At 43.0% G+C, this 17,632-nt stretch overlaps 1 protein-coding gene and 1 long non-coding RNA gene across 13 annotated transcripts in view; one reads left to right on the top strand and one right to left on the bottom strand.

The window, feature by feature from the left end:
- Esrrg (estrogen-related receptor gamma) overlaps positions 1-17,632 on the top strand; it is a 617,835-nt gene that overhangs the window by 530,221 nt on the left and 69,982 nt on the right. The gene's annotated exons all lie outside the window — the stretch shown is intronic.
- Positions 1-17,632, bottom strand: part of LOC120096195 (uncharacterized) — a 39,261-nt gene that overhangs the window by 7,262 nt on the left and 14,367 nt on the right. For both annotated transcript variants that reach the window (XR_005492353.2, XR_005492354.2), the window contains 2 exons: positions 13,430-13,545; positions 13,009-13,135 (listed from right to left, as the gene is read on the bottom strand). This is a non-coding gene — a long non-coding RNA (uncharacterized LOC120096195). The remainder of the gene's footprint in view (positions 1-13,008; positions 13,136-13,429; positions 13,546-17,632) is intronic.

Raw genomic sequence — 17,632 nt, forward strand, 5'->3', positions numbered from 1 at the left:
GTGTGTGTGTGTGTGTGTGTGTGTGTGTGTGTGTGTGTGTGTGTAGTGCTTTTACATTGTTACTGATAAATAACATGGGATTTCATCTAAATCCCAACTCATGTAACCTCCAAAGGTGTATATTATAAAAATATAACCTTATCAGTGAAGAGTCATGCCTCATAAGCAGACTCAGCCCATTAGCAGCATAGCATTGGCACTGACACTAATTTTCATGCATTATGCTCAGATAGAACACTGTGTTTAGCCTGCAGGCTATACTTACCCAAAATGCTCACTGCTCTGTGTGTGTGTGTGTGTGTGTATGTGTGTGTGCACATGTGTGTGTGCATGTGTGTGTATGTATGTGTTGTGTATGTGTGTGCACATGTGTGTGTGCATGTGTGTGTATGTATGTGTTGTGTATGTGTGTGCACATGTGTGTGCATGTGTGTATGTATGTGTTGTGTATGTGTGTGCACATGTGTGTGTGCATGTGTGTGTATGTATGTGTTGTGTATGTGTGTGTGCATGTGTGTGCACACATGTGTGTGGGAATGTATATGAGTACATAAGTGTGTGTGGGCATGTGTATGGGTACATGTGAATGTGGGTGTGTGAGTGTATGTATGTGTGTCTGCGAGTGTACATGTGAATGCATGTGTATACGTGTACCTCTGAATGTGTGTAAGTGATTGTGTTGGATTGTGCATGTTTTCTGCTCCTCAGTGGACTCTTTACAGATTATTTTCCTTTTGTTTCTTTCACACACAGTTTATTTTAAAATGTGTATTGTTTTTTGAAACTCCAAAGCGAAAGGGGGGAAGGGAGGCGAATCCTTCCCTTGTGAAAACAATTATTGTCCTTATTTTTTTATTTATTCATTTTTGGGTTAATTTAGTCTGGCTAAAATTACATACATATTCATGGTTCTTAATAAGAACAAAGCTTTACTCTTAGTTAGTTTCCATAAATCTGTTCTCATAAGCACTTGATAGACAACCACACTTACTGTTGGAATGAGATTTCAGACTAGCCATGAGCACTGCTCGCAGATCTCTATTTTGTTAATGCTTTCCCCGGCATCTAAATGCTTCTCTACCAGACAATGTCAAATTACACCTGCTTTGCTCTTCAATTTCAGGAGAGAGCAAGGAGGACTCTGTGGGAGGGTTGGGAGGATAGAAAGGGAAGGGAGGAACAATGTCCTAATATTAAAATCTCAAAAAAGAAAAGGACAAATCTTACAGTTGGCCACATATTGTAGTCAAAGCATAGATTATCTATTCCTGAGTGCACTGAAATATTTTTAATGATTGATTTTACTATTTAATTATGTGGGTGGGTGTGTCCTGTGCGGGTGTGGGCACCTCAGTGCAGGTGCTCCCGGAGGCCGAGGCCTCCTTTCTCCCTGGAGCTGGAGTCGTAGGCTCTTGCTTATGACTGGAGCCACAAGGGCCGTGGGAATTGAATGCATGCCCTCTATAATAAGAGCAGTAAGTGCTCTTATCTGATGAACCACGTCTCTAGCTCCCAAGCAGAGTTTTAGAAAAGTAATTCAAATTTGGTTCTACGTGTTGACTAGAAATGTTGTAGTTAGTGAAATAGGTTATAATTCTTTCAAAAAAAAATGATGCTTCCCAGAATTCTCTAGCATACATGTCTACATTGGAATGGAGTGCAGTTAGTTCTCTCTTCAGTTTCCTGTGGAGGCATCATGTGGGGTCTATAATGCTCAGTTTATACTGAGGTACCAAGAATATGATATTGTTCATTAAATTCTCATTCATCACACGGGTGTGGTTGAAGAATAGATGGGAAAGTTGTAAGCGTGATAAATTGTCTTTTTAATATGGTGGAGGTGCTAATTGAGGAAGGGTTTGAAAGCTCCACTTAGCTAGGCAATCATCTTGTATAAATAGAAGCTGACATAGATGCATAGTTTTACTTGGTAGATGCTCCCCACGTAGAAAGATCTCCCTCTGTCCTTCTCTGCTGTGGGTATTAAGCTTCATTAAAAATAAACGTGGACTATTCTTTTCTCCTTTAAAAAATTCAGTTACATACCTATGCCAAACATTACTCTAGCAGCCTAAGTTTCCAAATATGTCAAAAGAATTTTTTTATTTTAATTTTATGTCACTTCAGGATCTTAGAAAGCCTATTGCAGGTGATCCAGGGAGTCCCAGGATGAGGTGAAGAGCATGGGGAAAAATGAAAGAGTTGTGTGGACTTAGGCTGGGAGAGGCTAAATCCTCTCCCAGGGACACATTGTTGCATGTATTCCTGTTTCGCCCATGAGAAGTGGAATATTGTTAGCGGCTGGGATGGTTCTGTAAAGAAAATACCTTCCTAGATGTAAAGTGTTGCTCACCTGTGTTGTTCTCCCCCTTGAGCTGGGCGAACCTAACGGGACTGGAGCTCCATTTCTGTGTGAGATCTTCAATAGGGTGTGGAAATGACTTTGGACTCTTACACACAACTATTCACAAACATCCCTTGCCAACAGCGTTGGCTATGAGTACTGCACCGTCATGTTGAAAGCATGTCTCCTCGCCGATTGTTTTCCCTCCCATTATAGTCAGCGAATAGACTCGTGCTTATAAACCCACTCCCTGTGTGTGTTTGACTCCGTGGTTTCAAATACACTGTTTGCAATAGTGTATTCGAAACCGAGACCCTTCTAATTCGTCCCCTGCTGAACAGACAAGACCTCATTCCAGTTTAGTTTCAAAGAATTCAAATTCACGGAGACATCTCCACTAGTTCAGTTCTGTGTTAATAATTCTTATGCAACTCTTTACAGTATATCGCAGGCTTCTAGATGGAACTGAGCATGAATTTGAAATGCATATTCTATATTCTTCACTTTATATTTTATCATATTTCATCTTTGAAAGCCAAAGTTTATAAGTAACAGGGATGCATGAAAAAAACTAAAGAACGTTTTTGTTTTTGTTTTTTCTAGATGTTTTTAAGGTCTGTTGTTGCCTCCTACTTATATTGTATGCAACCCCTTGAACTCCTCTCATTTTAAGGTCACACGCATGCACACTGGTAAATGAACAAACCTGTTTTATTTGAATGAATGATTAAATCTATTTCAGCCATTATTATCTTTATTCTAATTTGCAAGGTATTTTTTTTTAAACTAGATTGTTTAGTACCATGAGATCTGGGTATTTTAATAGGATGCAGGCAACAGCTGGTGCTAATGCTACCCCAGCACATTTCCTATCCTGCAGTCACACCCTCGTGGCCACACCCTCACGGCCACACCCTCACAGTCAAATACATGGGTGGGCGGGTTACAAAGCCCAACTGAATCTTCCCATTCTATAATACCACAAACACTGGGGATTTAGCTTTCTCTTCATGTGCCAAATACCAAAACCAAAGGCAGCTTAGGTGAGGAATGCATTATTCACCCCCAAATCTTGGTTGCTGTCCATCATTGAGGGGAGTCAGAGTAGGAAATCAGGCAGCGAATTTGAAGCACAGAGAGTTGAGGTATGCTGTTTGCCACTTTGCCCACTCAGGCTGATGCTGTTAGCTTTCATATATATACCAAGACCGCATGCCTAGGGATGGCATTACCTACAGTTGGCTCGGCTCACCTACATCAGTTAACCAAGACATGATGCAAAATCTTTTAAAGACTGCAGCTAAGGAGATGGCTCAGGGGTACAGTGCTGACTTTTCAAGAACAGGATCCTGACTTTGTGGCCCCTGCATATGTGTGTGTGTGTGTGTGTGTGTGTGTGTGTGTGTGTGTGTGTGTGTGTAGTCTAGTCAGTCAGTGAGTTCTGCATTCACTGATAGTCACATCAAGATAGACACCTGATATTGGCCTCCTGCCTCTCACATTTGTACATATACCAATAAACACAGGTACACATACATGTGAATATGCATATATTACACACACAGAGGAATTAACAGCAAAAAGCATTTTAGATTATTTTTTGTGAATTAATTAAAATTTGGAATTATCTAAATAAATATTTTTAAAAACAGTATGTAGGTTTGTGTAAAACCATTTTAGAATGAGCCAATTTGATTCCTCATACAGAAATCTTATATTCACATATAACTAAGTTAATTAGACAAGTGGGGGAAATAAACGACTGAGAGTAAGAATAGCTTTTATACCAGCTCCATTCCCAAATGTGCAAGCTCTGAGCTCTGCTCACTGCCTCCTTTAGGGTGAGCATACATGCCTGAATAACCAAGGAATAGGGCCATCCAAAACTTCTGGGGAAAAAGGTAGAAGTGTTACATTTTTTTCCAGTCTTGAGTGTGGCGGCCCAGCGCTGTCCTCTCTTGATCTGCCTTGTGGTTCTGTGGGTTCAATTTCACGGTCTTTCATTTCCAAGGCCAACAGGGATTCCGAGTGCTGAGAGGCCAGCCACAAAGGCCCTGTCGATGGAGCAGAGGCCTCATGCTGCCCAGCAGTGACCTTCATGATGGATTAGGACAGGGCTGCAACTTCAGGGAAGGGGGGGTGGGGCGCATCCCTCTAGTTCTCTTCATGGTGGCAAAGTTGAGAGTCTTAGAAAAGTCTGCTTCTGAAATCTGTTCTTAAGCAGAAGCTGGTATCTGTGTTGTAGAGGCCTGAGTTACAGGGTCAACAGAAGCTGTGGGGTGACCATTTCTTTCAGTAGATGAACATGTTTGTCTCTTGTCTTTTGCTAATCAGTACACACACGCACACACTCACGCAGGCACGCATGTACTCATGTACACACGCACATGCACGCACCAATCCTGGCTGCACTGGTTCTGATGTGTTTTGTACCTTATTAAAACACCAGAGTCTTGGGGCTGGGGATTTAGCTCAGTGGTAGAGCGCTTACCTAGGAAGCGCAAGGCCCTGGGTTCGGTCCCCAGCTCCGAAAAAAAGAACCAAAAAAAAAAAAAAAAAAAAAAAACACCAGAGTCTTTACCACTGTGATGTTATGTTGGGCACATAAAGGTTTTCACAATGTGCCTCCAGATCCTTGAACCTTCTTGGGAGCATCAGTTTCCCCACCTTCATGCAAATTTTCACTTCTCTTAAAGCAAGCATTCTCCTTTTAAAAGTTCAACCCCCATCCTTGTGTCACTGAAAGTCATATGTCCATGCCACTTGCTTTAGAGTTACTCTAGCAACACCTTCTGTCCTGCAAACCTAATGATTCCCTAGCCCAAAGGAAGCACCTCTAATTCCTGAATTCCAATTCTTTTAAAAATAATTTTTACTACATGTAAAATAAAAATAAATAATAGTTTTGTGTGTGTGTGTGTGTGTGTGTGTGTGTGTGTGTGTGTGCCTGCATGCATGTATGTGCACCACTTATGTGCCTAGTGCCTGTAGAGACCAGCAGAAGTCATCAGACCTGCTGGACCTAGAGTTAGGGATGGATGTGAGCTACTGTGTGGGTGCTGGCAGCTAAACTCGGAGCCAGTGCTCTAAACTGCTCTCCATCTCTGTGGCCATGAAACTCCAATTCTGCCTCCTCAGAGAACTGTCTGAGAGGCCAGAGCATGGTCTTCCTGTAAAGCAGGAAGGGCCAGCAGAGTGTGTGTTCTTCACCAACCCCCCTTTGATCACTCTGTAAAGTCTAGTGACAGTGAACTCCTGAGACACCAGGAACTGACCTGCAATTCCAACATGCTTCTCTGGGAAGACTTGCATTCCTTTACAAGACTTAAACATTGAATAAACATGGCGGGTGACTCCAGGAAAGTCTGCTCCATTATTCTTTCTGATTGCCCATGGGAACTTCTCCTTTGTGAGGGATTGTTTGGACCAAAGCATGTCAGCACTGTTCACTGACAGGTGCTAGGACAGGGTCTGGGTGGTTAAACTTATAACCTCGTTAGAAATGAGTTCCAATGAAAATGCCCTTCCATTAACGTGGGGCTGAGAGCCTACTGAGTCAGGTTTCAAAATTAGACTTTTGTGCTGTGCTCTATAGGACAGCTTGAGCAAGCGGGTCATTTAATTTGCACTTTTACATAATGATGGCATAAGTGAAATTCAAGGATAATTTCTAATAATTTCTAAATCACCACCAACATATAATATGATCACTTTAAGCCACCAGTTGTCACACTTGGCTTCCATCAGGGAAATTCCAGCAGTTGGCTTCTTCTAACTCTGCGGACATCAAAAGTTATAAGTGGCAACCTGGTAGCCTGAGGATTACTTCAGCTAGAAATCTGTGAGCAATCACATACTGATGGTTTTACATAAAGACGGAGAAGAGTGGTTTCTTTTGATTATGATACAATCGTACCCACGCGAGCCTGCCCCATCCATGAGGAGTAACTGATCTGCACCACATACTTTCCACAGGGCAAATTCTTTCTCACCACTGCAGTGTGAGCCTGTTTTTATTTTTATGTTTTCCAACAGTCCATTTTACTGACACCACGAAGGTAATTCCCCAGGTATTTGAATGTATAATTCTTGATATAAATATCAATATAAACCCACACATTGTGAGTTCTCTTTCAAATGGAATACTTTGCACATGGATGGTTCTCAGACTTACTGGATTGGGCCTGGGAATTAACAGAACAGACATAAAAATAAGTAACACTGTACTGACTGAAAATGTTTGTTCATGCACAATCTATACCTGCATACCTGTGTCTGTACAGTAGCTGTCTTTACTGTGTACATTTTGTGTATCTCTGTATGCACAGTAGTCCCTCTGACTTGATCTCCAGAATGGTAAACATGTATGAAGTCTGACCTGTTCCATGACATATACCACAAAGATAAAGGTTGCATCTCACCGGGTTCAGTTCTCCACAAACCATAGTATACTCCACTGGCGTGAGAAAGTAATAAATGGGAAATTCTGGAAATAAAGAACAGTTGCAATTTAAGCTATTGTCCATCAAGGTGTGCATGATGGAGTCTCAGGCAGTTTTGTTCCCTCTGCCCCGAGTATGGAGTGTCCCTTTCCCAACATGTCTCTGATGCCTCCACCCAGCTGTCAGTCACTTGGCAGCCGACCGCGGCCTCAGCCGGAGTGCTACACGTACCAGGGTGTTTCAGAGTCCCTGGTTTTTCCTAATAATGGAGCTAAGTCATAAGAGTGGTGACGCTGACAGCGTGGGGATGTCTTAGAGAGTCCATGCGCCCCTCTCCCTTCTATGAACAAGTGAATGCTCTTGATTTAAGAAAATGTAAGGCCTGCCGTGGTGACCAAGTTCTGTGGTGAGACAGAATCTGTGGTCCAGACCGTCATAAAGAAGGATTGAGATATTATGCATGTTTTTCTCCAACCTCAAACCAAAAATTAGAGCCATAGAATGTAATAAGAGCTTCAGCCAAAATGGAAAGGGCCATAGATTCCTCTGTGTGCGTGTGTGTGTGTGTGTGTGTGTGTGTGTGTGTGTGTGTTATATAGTCCATATGGAGTTCAATGCTGTATGTGCTGTCAGCATTCACCAAGGATCTTGGAACATGCCCCCCATAGTCTACACATCTGTACATACATAATGCAGTTCTGGACAACTGTGTATGATGAGACGTGACCTTTATCTTTGTGGTATATTCAATGGACTAGGTCAGATCTCACGCATGTTTTTCATCCTGGAGATCAGGTGCTGTTTAGTCCAGTAGCCAAGCTCTCCCCAGTCCTGGTGGCCTTCAAAATACCCACTATCTAGTCCTCTTCTGCTCAGCTGAACCCAGATGCGGTGGCGAACCCGAGGCTGTCTGTAATCTCCCGGTGTCAGCCTCCTCTCCATGGGCAGTGACATTGATCTTTTCCTAATGCAGCAATAAGCTGCAAGCATTTTTCAAACGGGTATTTTATTTGCTCTATTATCGGTGAGAACAAAGGGAAATGCATTTGGCCAAGGTCAGTGGGAGAGGCCGCAAGTCCCACGCCAGAGAGCCTTCTGCTGTCGGCTCTGCTAATGCTCCCATTTGGCTCCGGCCTTCACTGACCGACGATCCAAAGTATGTTGCTTTTCCAGCTGCCCAGTCACTTGTCAGACTCCATCTCCTTAAGTATTTCATTCATAGACGCTTGGAACTGGAAGAGAGAAAGCTTACCACGTGGACAGTCATTCATCTGTTTCCCGGCAGGAAGGCAATAAAAGTGTCTTGGGCAGAGAATGGGTTCTTTTTCATTTGTCGAATTCCCCAAGTCCAGGGAAGTATGGTCTTTCCTATTTTACACTCAGTATTTAAATAAATTCTGAATATAATTCTCACATGTTGGTCCTTCTTAGAATCCGACTGATATCCCCTTAGCAATCGAGTGTCTGTTTCTTTGTACGCCGTCTGGGAAGAATGGTGAAATATTGAATGGTGGCAGTCTGTTGTCCAGCCAGCTCTTTTCCTTTGTGCTTCACTGTGTTTTGTGGCCCTCATGTTTTTATATCTTTTAAAGTTTAACACACCAGCACACTCAGGAAATCAGCAAGGGAGAATTACAGAAAGAATTGCAAAGAGATTCATGTATTTTGTGTGCGAACTCTTGATGGAGAAGTAGAATTAGAGCATTCAAGCAGACAGAAACACCTGATTAATAAATGATACATAAATGCATTTGTCCATCCCTTTTGTTTTTTTTCTCGAGACTTTCATAATAATTGTGTGAGCTACATAGCAAGTTCACTGAGGTTAATATACAGTCAAAACATACAACAAAACCATTTGGCTGCATTTTTTGATCCTTTGATTCAATTTCAAATAGTGTGTGGGATTCAGCTGAATGTACATAGCAATAGAGTGTGTTGAAGTCTGTGTTTGGGCTCAGGCATGTTTCAGTTACACACAGAGAGGCTGTTGTCCCATAGGATAGACTAAGAAAAGCTGGTTGGGAAAATAGCAGAGATTCTCATGGGAAATTCTACTTCCCCCTGCACTCGGGAATGAGTGCTGGGGCTTTGACTCCTAACATCTAGCCTTGAGCTGCCTCACGATCAGGTAAGTGTGTCTGTGCCTCATCACCAACCAGTGAGTCTGTCCTTGGCTCTTGTTAGAACTTAAGTCTGTTCCCACCTGGTGGGTACCTTTGAACAAAGGTCTCTGGGGACAAGTACCCAAAGAACATCTGTCAAGAAACTCCGTTTGGTGCCAACAGACTCCTCATGGGGACTCAGGTCATTTAGCCTCTGCACACACCCATCCACCTTCTTCGCTTAAATACGGGCTTCTTCTAAATTCCTGTAGAAGAAGCGTTTGATTTGAAGATCATTTTCCCATTTCTCGTTCCCTCCCCACCTCCCACCCCGCTTGCCACCTTCCTCCCTCTTCCTCCCTCACCCCCCTCTCCTCTTCCCCTTCTTTTTCAATGTTTTAGACTTGGTTTGAACTTGCCATTTTACTGACTTAACCTCCCAAATACTGAGAACCCAGACAAGCGCCACCATGCCCAACCTAAATACAGGAAGCTAACTGTTCAGATTTAAATAAGCTCTCTCACTCATTTTTAACATTTCATGACAGTGAGGTCTTAAGACCTGTCTCCTCATGAGGCATGAAAGTTAGCTGTGAAGACATGGTGACTATACCATCAATGTCAGGTAAGCTCAACTTACAGTTACTGCTGAAAGCAGGTAGGATCTAGAGTCCCCCGATGTGCAGCAAACACTGCTTGCTTAGCGTGTAACATTTATTGATTGTACATATGTACTTATTCATATGTGACTTTTAAATTATCACTGTATTTCACAAATCCCCTTTCCTCACCTTAAGCCCCTCCATAGCCAAACTGGTCAAATTTGGGGAGAGAAACACAGGTCTTGCGGTGCTCGCTTAAGTGCCTCATCTCTGTGCCTCTAACAAGGGATGCCTTCCACTCCCATGTCCCTTCTTCTCAACTCTGAATTTGAACAGTGTCTACACCCTTGATAAACTACCCTGTGTCTCTCTTTCTCCTAACTCCCCTCAGAAATGTCTGACCTCTGCTTGGTAGACAAAGAGACGTTGGGTGTGGTCTGTACAGTGAAGGTATTGGGAGGACAGTTGTCTTGGCCTGGTAACCTACAGTAGAGAATCTCTTCTGCTCCATTTGAAGATTCCCTCATTACTTTGCCTTTGTTTTGCTGAAGCCCAACAATGGCGTCATTAAGCTCTGTTTCCTTTGTCCTCTCTAAGACTGAATGACTGATTCACAACCCAACAACTTGTTAGTCATCCTGCATTCATATTTAGTTTGTGTTTGCTTGGAATTACAGTTTGACTAAACCTCATGCAAGCCATTGTCTACAGAGAGTATTCCCACGGGGTCTATGAACAAGTCAGACTACTATTGTGTGAAACTCCTTGCTGCCATTGTCACAGAGATTAGAGATGCCACAGGAAACCTGACACTTGTATAATGTCATGTTAATATTATACCTACATTTAATTCCTATTGAAGTGATTTTTTTCTATATGTTCTATATATTGGGTGTAGTTTTCATTAACACGGCCTGAGAATACACACTATTTCTTGGTCCACTTTGTGGCAGATTTTACTCTGTTGTTTGCATATTTGTTCGTTGGTGGATTTAGCAGGGACACAGAGACCAAGCTGGCCTTGAATTTACTATAGGATGCGTATGAACTTCTGATCCTCTTGTCTGCTCCTCAGGGTCCTGAGGTTAGAGCTCAGATTCACTCTTGGTTTGTCTGGTGCAGGGAGGTAACCTGGGGCGTGGTGCTTGTTCTCTAAGCAATGACAGGATGACGTATACCCTCACTTCCGGATTTGTTCCTGTTCAGATTTTACTTTGGAAGGTTATAATGGTAAAATTATGAATTTTCACAGTAAAATGAAATAAGATTTTTAAGATAATGAAAGGAGATGTGTGTGTGTGGGGTTGGGTGGCTTCCTATGTAAGAACATCTACTTTGTACTCATGAGGACCTGAGTTCAAATGTCTAGAACCCACATAAAAAGCCAGATGTAGGTTAGAGGCAGGAGAATTGCTCTGAGCTTGTTCCGTAGAATGAATTTCAGATTCTCCCAAGCTACCTAATAAGAATATGTTGGAGAGAAGGCCGGTGTGGCCACTCATGAGTTCATCTGTATGACAGTGCTGCCTGGGGCTGCAAGGAAAGGGTCATGGAGGCTGCTGAGTAACAGCCAAGCTCCACTTTCACTAAGAGACCCCAGTATCAGTGGAATAAAGTAGAGAGTGATAGAATAGCACTCTGGAAAGTTCTGTGGCCTCTGAGCACAGGTACCCCCACGTACATGCTAACAAAGCACAAACCACACACACACACACACACACACACACACACACACACACACACACACACACACACACACATGCACATGCACACGGAAAAAAATAACCCAGAAATAAAAGGAAGACGTTCTTTTCTTTTTTAAAAGACAGGGCCTATGTTTAGCACGTGCAGGCCAAGCGTGCCCGCCCCTGACAGAGAAGGGAAGAAATGTGGCCTTTTGAACAGGAGATTTCTTTAATTACACTGAGGAGTTAATAATGGTAGGTGTCGCATGTTTAATGCCACTCTCTGGATGCCTTTTATTCCCACCCCCCACCCCCACCGAAACCTCAGCCTGAGCAGAAATAAAAGGTTCAAGGCTTGTCAGCATTAGTTTATAGACAGCTGTTTAAAAATAACGAGATATCGGGTATTGTGAGACTCGGGGCTCTTTTGCCAGACTCATTCATTTCCATTCACCTTTTGTCGGACTTGTAGACAGAAGACACTCAATTAAAATGGGTCACCTGTTGCAGATGACCTAATTTGTACTCGTATGTATCATAGATTCGGGCCCCCTTGCTTCCCACAAGAAACGTTGCTGCTGCTAGGAAAACATGCCCTCTGCAAAACGTGTTGTGGAGAGTGGTTTCAGACGACTGCCCTTTCCACTTGGGCTCCAACCCAGGCTTTGCAAGTTTGGTGCAAGAGCTCTGGAGCCAGGCAGGAGCCCTGGGTTGCACCCTGGGGAGCTCAGGGTCAAGAGGCTTCTTTGGGATTTTTGTCCTATGTGCATGAACCCACATGTGCATTTCAGATGCACCTAGAAGCCTATGTGACTTCCAGTGCAAGTTTTCCATGTTAATCACCCAGATGGCTGTCGGGGGCCTAAGCGGAAGGATTCCTGGGGGCCAATTGTTCATTTATCTAGAGGTCAAGAAAGCTCCAACATGAGCCCTGCCTTTTTTTAAAAATCTCATTTAGAGACTAAGGTCTCTCTGCTTCTGTCTCTGTCTGCTTGTCTCTCTGTCTCTCTATCTCTGTCTCTGTCTTTCTGTCTCTGCTTCTGTCTCCCTGTGTCTCTGCCTCCCTGTCTGCCTGTGTCTCTCTGTTTCTGTGTGTTTCCCTGAATTTCTCTCTCTTTGTCTCTCTACCTCTCTGTCTCTCTGTCTGTCCATCCCCCCTCCCCCAATCTTTCAATTCTTTTGTGAGCTTTCTTACTTTTTCACAGACTACAGTATTTTAACACAGAGATGGAGCAGTTTCCATACTACGGTTTTGTGGACCTGATATTCTAGCCAAAATAACGGAAACCACTGGCCATTACTCAGTGGGGCAAGGGCCATTGGTGGTATCTGTTGGGACTGTGAAATTTGGCTGTGATCTCCCTTTGCCTCTGTGCTCTGGCACAGACAGGCCTGTCTAACTGACAGTACCCTTTCAACAAGGAAGGGGGAACATGTGGACTTTATGACCTGCCTTGCCTCAGAAGAATAGAAAATAAATCTTTTTAAAATTTAAAAAAAAAATCTTCACTGAGTTGTTCACAGTCATGGGCTCAAGCATCTGACTGAGTCATACACTCAGAGACCCTAGGGCTGGAATTGAGTGGAGAAGTCACACGCCTTCTGCTGGCCCTGTTGTGCCTGCCTGTTAGCTATGTCAGGGTGGAGATATTGTTCACTTCAGTAATTTATTTTTAATTTTCTGGTGTAGGCATTCTCTCTGACTCTCATACCTGGCCCTGTCTCTATACATTGCTGTTTTTCCCACCTGTAATGTGGGACAAAAATAGCAACTGTCTCTCAGGGTCGCTTTGAGGGTATGTGCACTAGTACATACAGAATTCAACTCACCCTGAGTGTGTAGCATGTAACAGGCTGTCAGGAACTTTAGTTTTTCCCATGATACATCAGGCATGGACTGGCTCACGGAGGTAACTTGTAGTCAGTTGCTTCCGGAGAGGAAATCGGCACCAGGATGCTGTACATTAAAACAGGGAGAAAAGCCACAGTCTCACAGCCACATTTAACAATATTGCTGTCTACTTTGAGAGAGGTGACAAAGGTTCCAAAAAACATCCAGAGGTTGGCATGTCACATTGTCTTAGATGCTCTGCAGGCATTTAATATGGTTGTCTTTTCCTCGGAGCATCCACATGCACATACACATAACTTCCTTTCATCCCCCTGCCGGGAAGCCTATATGCATAGCTGCCCAGATCTTGTCCCAACAAAGAACCCGACAGAAGCTGCCATAGAAATCCCTAGCACTTACCTAGACTCTGTTAGTCCTTATAGCCTCTTGCTGCTGCTCCTGAAGAGAACTTCCTCTGTGCTAGGCATAGCTGCTGCCCTCAGTCGCCACCAGAGACTGGGTTAGGGTCACATGCTCTACAGGGATGGAGGGAGGACACCAGTAGGCCACAAAGCAACCAGGTGGCTCACAGTAGCACACAATAGGGTTGCAGATAGTACAGGCGAGGGTCGGCAGGCGAGGGTTCATGCCTTTCCCATGACCCTTCCTGACTCTACTGTAGTCTACACTGGATGACATTTACCCAGCACAACTGGTTGTTTAATATTCTTGAGCAATGATTTCAAAATTGTCTGTATTTTGATGTAGCCATTCATTTCTTTCTTAAGTATTCTGGGGATCTCATCCTTAACATCTTTTGATTTGGAACAACGTGATAAATGCCTTATTTTTAAATTGGGAAAGCAGGTGAGGTAGTCTTCATAATTCCCCGAAGAGGAAGAACATACAGGGAACCCATCTGACTCTACAGTGCCACAGGAATGAAAGCTCTTTGACTTGGACCACATAATATCACAGACATTTGCATTTGGATGTAACATGCTGGCTTAGCACGAGTCGACCTCAGCGACCTCGTCCTGACCCTTTCACTTTGTTGGGTGTTTTTTCCCCGTCACAGCATTTTTTCCTCCCTGTCCTACTCCCGCTCTCTGCATTTTGTAAATTTGGACAGTGTGTACAATTTGTGACTCCCTAGTGGCGTGCAGGCACACACTGTACTTGAAGAAGCCCCATGAAACGTTCTGGTTAGGTAAGAAATGCCAACTATTAAAATCTTATTAGTTATTTATTTATAAAAAGATAATGGCGGTCTTCCCTTGAGTGGATGGCACAGTTGCCTTAATTAACTTCAAATCTTGTCACACATGCCACATTGTGGACATGTTATTTTTTTAGGGAGTAAGAACACTTCATGTTTTAATTTTTTCAAAAGTATTATATAAATAGCACCTAAGGAGAAATTGTTTATATAGCCATGTAAAGCACAGGTATGATTATTCCGGGTGCATTGATGTCTGGTTCTCACCATTCTGGCTTTCCCAATCACCGATCATCAATAATGCTATTTATTTTTACTGAAACGCTTTTGAACCTTTTAAACACAATAGTTTACATTGTAATTATTATTCAGGACTACATAAAGGGTAAATTACAGCTAAACTATCTATCTATCTATCTATCTATCTATCTATCTATCTATCTATCTATCTATCTATAGTGAGATGGGACTTTATTTTCCAGTCAGGGGTATGGAGTGAGATAGTGTCTCAAAAGAAGAAAAAAATTAAGTTGTGATATTTTTTGTCATGTGAATGAGCACATTGGTTGTCAATCATCTAAGGCAAAGCTGCTGTTCTCATGCGTTCAGAGGTCTGTTTGGGTCTGGCTTGGCCTACACGCTGCTCTTTCCAAATATGTTTATATTGTGATCCAGGTGAGAAGGGGCTGTGTCTTCTTCTTCAGATTTTGCTTCAGTGCAAAGAAGTGAATCAAGTGGCGTGGCGTAGTGCAAAGATCCTCACAGCCATTGTTAGATTGTCCTTTAAACTTTCACTGAGAGCATAGCCAGCTACAGAAAATCATCATGATAACAGGCACTGTTCCTCCAGGGGTGCATAAAAGGCATATTACCCCAGGTATGGAAGCAAAGTTAAAAAGCAATTGTGGATATATTTTATTTTGTCTGAAATATTTGAAAAATTCTAATATTTGGCTGCTTTTGATTGGGAACGAATTTGCACATGAATACATTATTATGATCTTCTAAAACGCATTGACTTCAGAAAATTTCGCTATTAATTGTTATCCAAACTTGGCAGGAGCATCGCTCTGCATATCGAGTCTCTGTCAGGTTTTACTATAGGATTATTAATCTCATGCGTTATGCGTATCAATATCTAGTCATTTTCCCGACTGTCATATAAATAAAGATCACAAGTCATAAAAGAATTCTTCATCCAATTGATTTTCGTTTTAGAGAATAAAAAGTGAAGTCTTCCTGCATTTGGAAAGCTCTTGACTAGGAATGGGGTGGATGAGTGGGTGGGGCAGACAGCTGCAGCAGGCAGGGTATATGAGGGTCTATGGGTGGATAGCTACTGAGCTACCCAGATGGCAAGGGACTGAGGTGGGGAACATTAGAAAGTCATTTGGAGCATGCACAGAAAATCAGTCTTCAAGATTGAAAGGGAAATGACTGGTGTTGTTTATCTCACAGTGCTGAGAGAGAGAGAGAGAGAGAGAGAGAGAGAGAGAGAGAGAGAGAGAGAGAGAAACACATGTTCAATAAATATTTGAGGACTGCATTTTCTTGGCTAAGAATGACCCCGATACATCTCCCCCGACCCCACACAAGAGAATTATACCGAATGACTTAATCAAGGTCCAGCAGGAGGCAGTGCAGACACCCCTAGTCACAGCCCTGAATGCTAATTTCTTGCTTGCGGTTTGTATGTGTGCATACTTTCTTGTGTACATGTGTACACATACGTGATTGCGTATGAGGAGGCTAGGAGTCACTGTCCAGTGTCAATCCTCAATCACTCTTTCCCTTAGTTTTTGAGCCAAAGTATCTTAATGAACCTAGAGCTCACTGGTTTATCTAGAAGAGCTGGCCACTGAGCCCCAGGATTCTCCCCCCAGCCCCAACCCCTGTGGGCATGGGATTACAGGTGTGCACTGTCATGCTCAGCTTTTCTTGTGGGCTCTAGGAATCAAACTCAAGCTTAAGCAATAAGCATCTTAGGGGCTGAGCCATCTCCCAAGAGTCTATAAGTGCTTCTCGCCAGACAGCCCTCACCTTCAGAAACTGAGCTGCATTGGGCTGGTGGGACAGTTCAGGTAGGAAAGGCATTTGCTTCGAAGCCAGACAACCTGAGAACTAGCCCCAGGATCCACATGGTGGGAGAAAATAACCAACTCCTACGAGCTGCCCACTACCCTCCATATGTGCACACAAGCACTTATCCCCTTATAAGGTAAATAAATAAGAATATAATAAATGTTTTTAAAAAGAAACCCACCAGTTATGTGTGTAAATTAATTATATTGGTAATACGAATCCTCTGCTAAGCTCTAAGAGAAAGGAGCCCATACACCAGATCCAAGCGATCCAAGTGTCTTCTGCAGGCTTTTGTTCTAGCAGTTTCAGAGATGACTAAAGTGTTCTCTCTTTTACTTCATATTCTCGCCTTCTCTCCCCTCCCTCTTTTCCCTCTCCCCCCGCCATCTCTTGCTACGTCTAGTAATAGCAGACTGGATGTTCTGCCCAGGTTGAAGCTAGCTGAGAGACATCAAGGCTATAAATAATATAAACAATATCCCGTGTGTCTCAGACAGATTAAAATGGAGCCACATCACATAAAGTGGAAAGATCTCAAGAGAAAGGTCGCAAGATAAAATTATGAGAGAAGAGGGAGCCTAATAAGTGGGGAAAGAAGGAAAACACCTCAAACTTTAGTAAATATTGATAGAATTACACAAACAGGATCTGGCAACTAGAGGAATGAAGATAGAATTCTGTGAACATGAAATGCCTTGAAAACTGTAGCGGAATACTCAGGATGGGAGGATACATACCTGAGTGGTAGGGAATACCCAGGATGGGAGGATACATACCTGAGTGGTAGGGAATACCCAGGATGGGAGGACACATACCTGAGTGGTAGGGAATACCCAGGATGGGAGGATACATACCTGAGTGGTAGGGAATACCCAGGATGGGAGGATACATACCTGAGTGGTAGGGAATACCCAGGATGGGAGGACACATACCTGAGTGGTAGATTTGACATTCATGCCTTCTGAATTCCCTCTCGGGAAAACACTTCCTACACTATTTGTACAGCCCTGCCCACTTCTGGTTCCCATGAGCGAGTGTCAACTTGTAAATAAGAATCTCTTGAGAAATACAGTGACAGTTTCACATAGAACAATATTGGATTACATCGACCCCACTCCACACTCCCCCCAAGTGTGTAGGAACTCTGTCACCTCCAATCCACAAGTGCAGCAGAGGAAGGTTGCAGACTTCTAGATCTTTCTAGATGTTGACTGGGTCCCACACATGGAGTTTTCAGTGATGGAGGATGAGGGTACACAATACCAATGTCTTTATCTTGAGAAACCATGATACTAGCATAAAAGTAACCATTTCTTTGATTA

This window comes from Rattus norvegicus, chromosome 13 (assembly GCF_036323735.1).
Source record: "Rattus norvegicus strain BN/NHsdMcwi chromosome 13, GRCr8, whole genome shotgun sequence".
In the NCBI taxonomy this organism is placed as follows: Eukaryota; Metazoa; Chordata; class Mammalia; order Rodentia; family Muridae; genus Rattus; species Rattus norvegicus.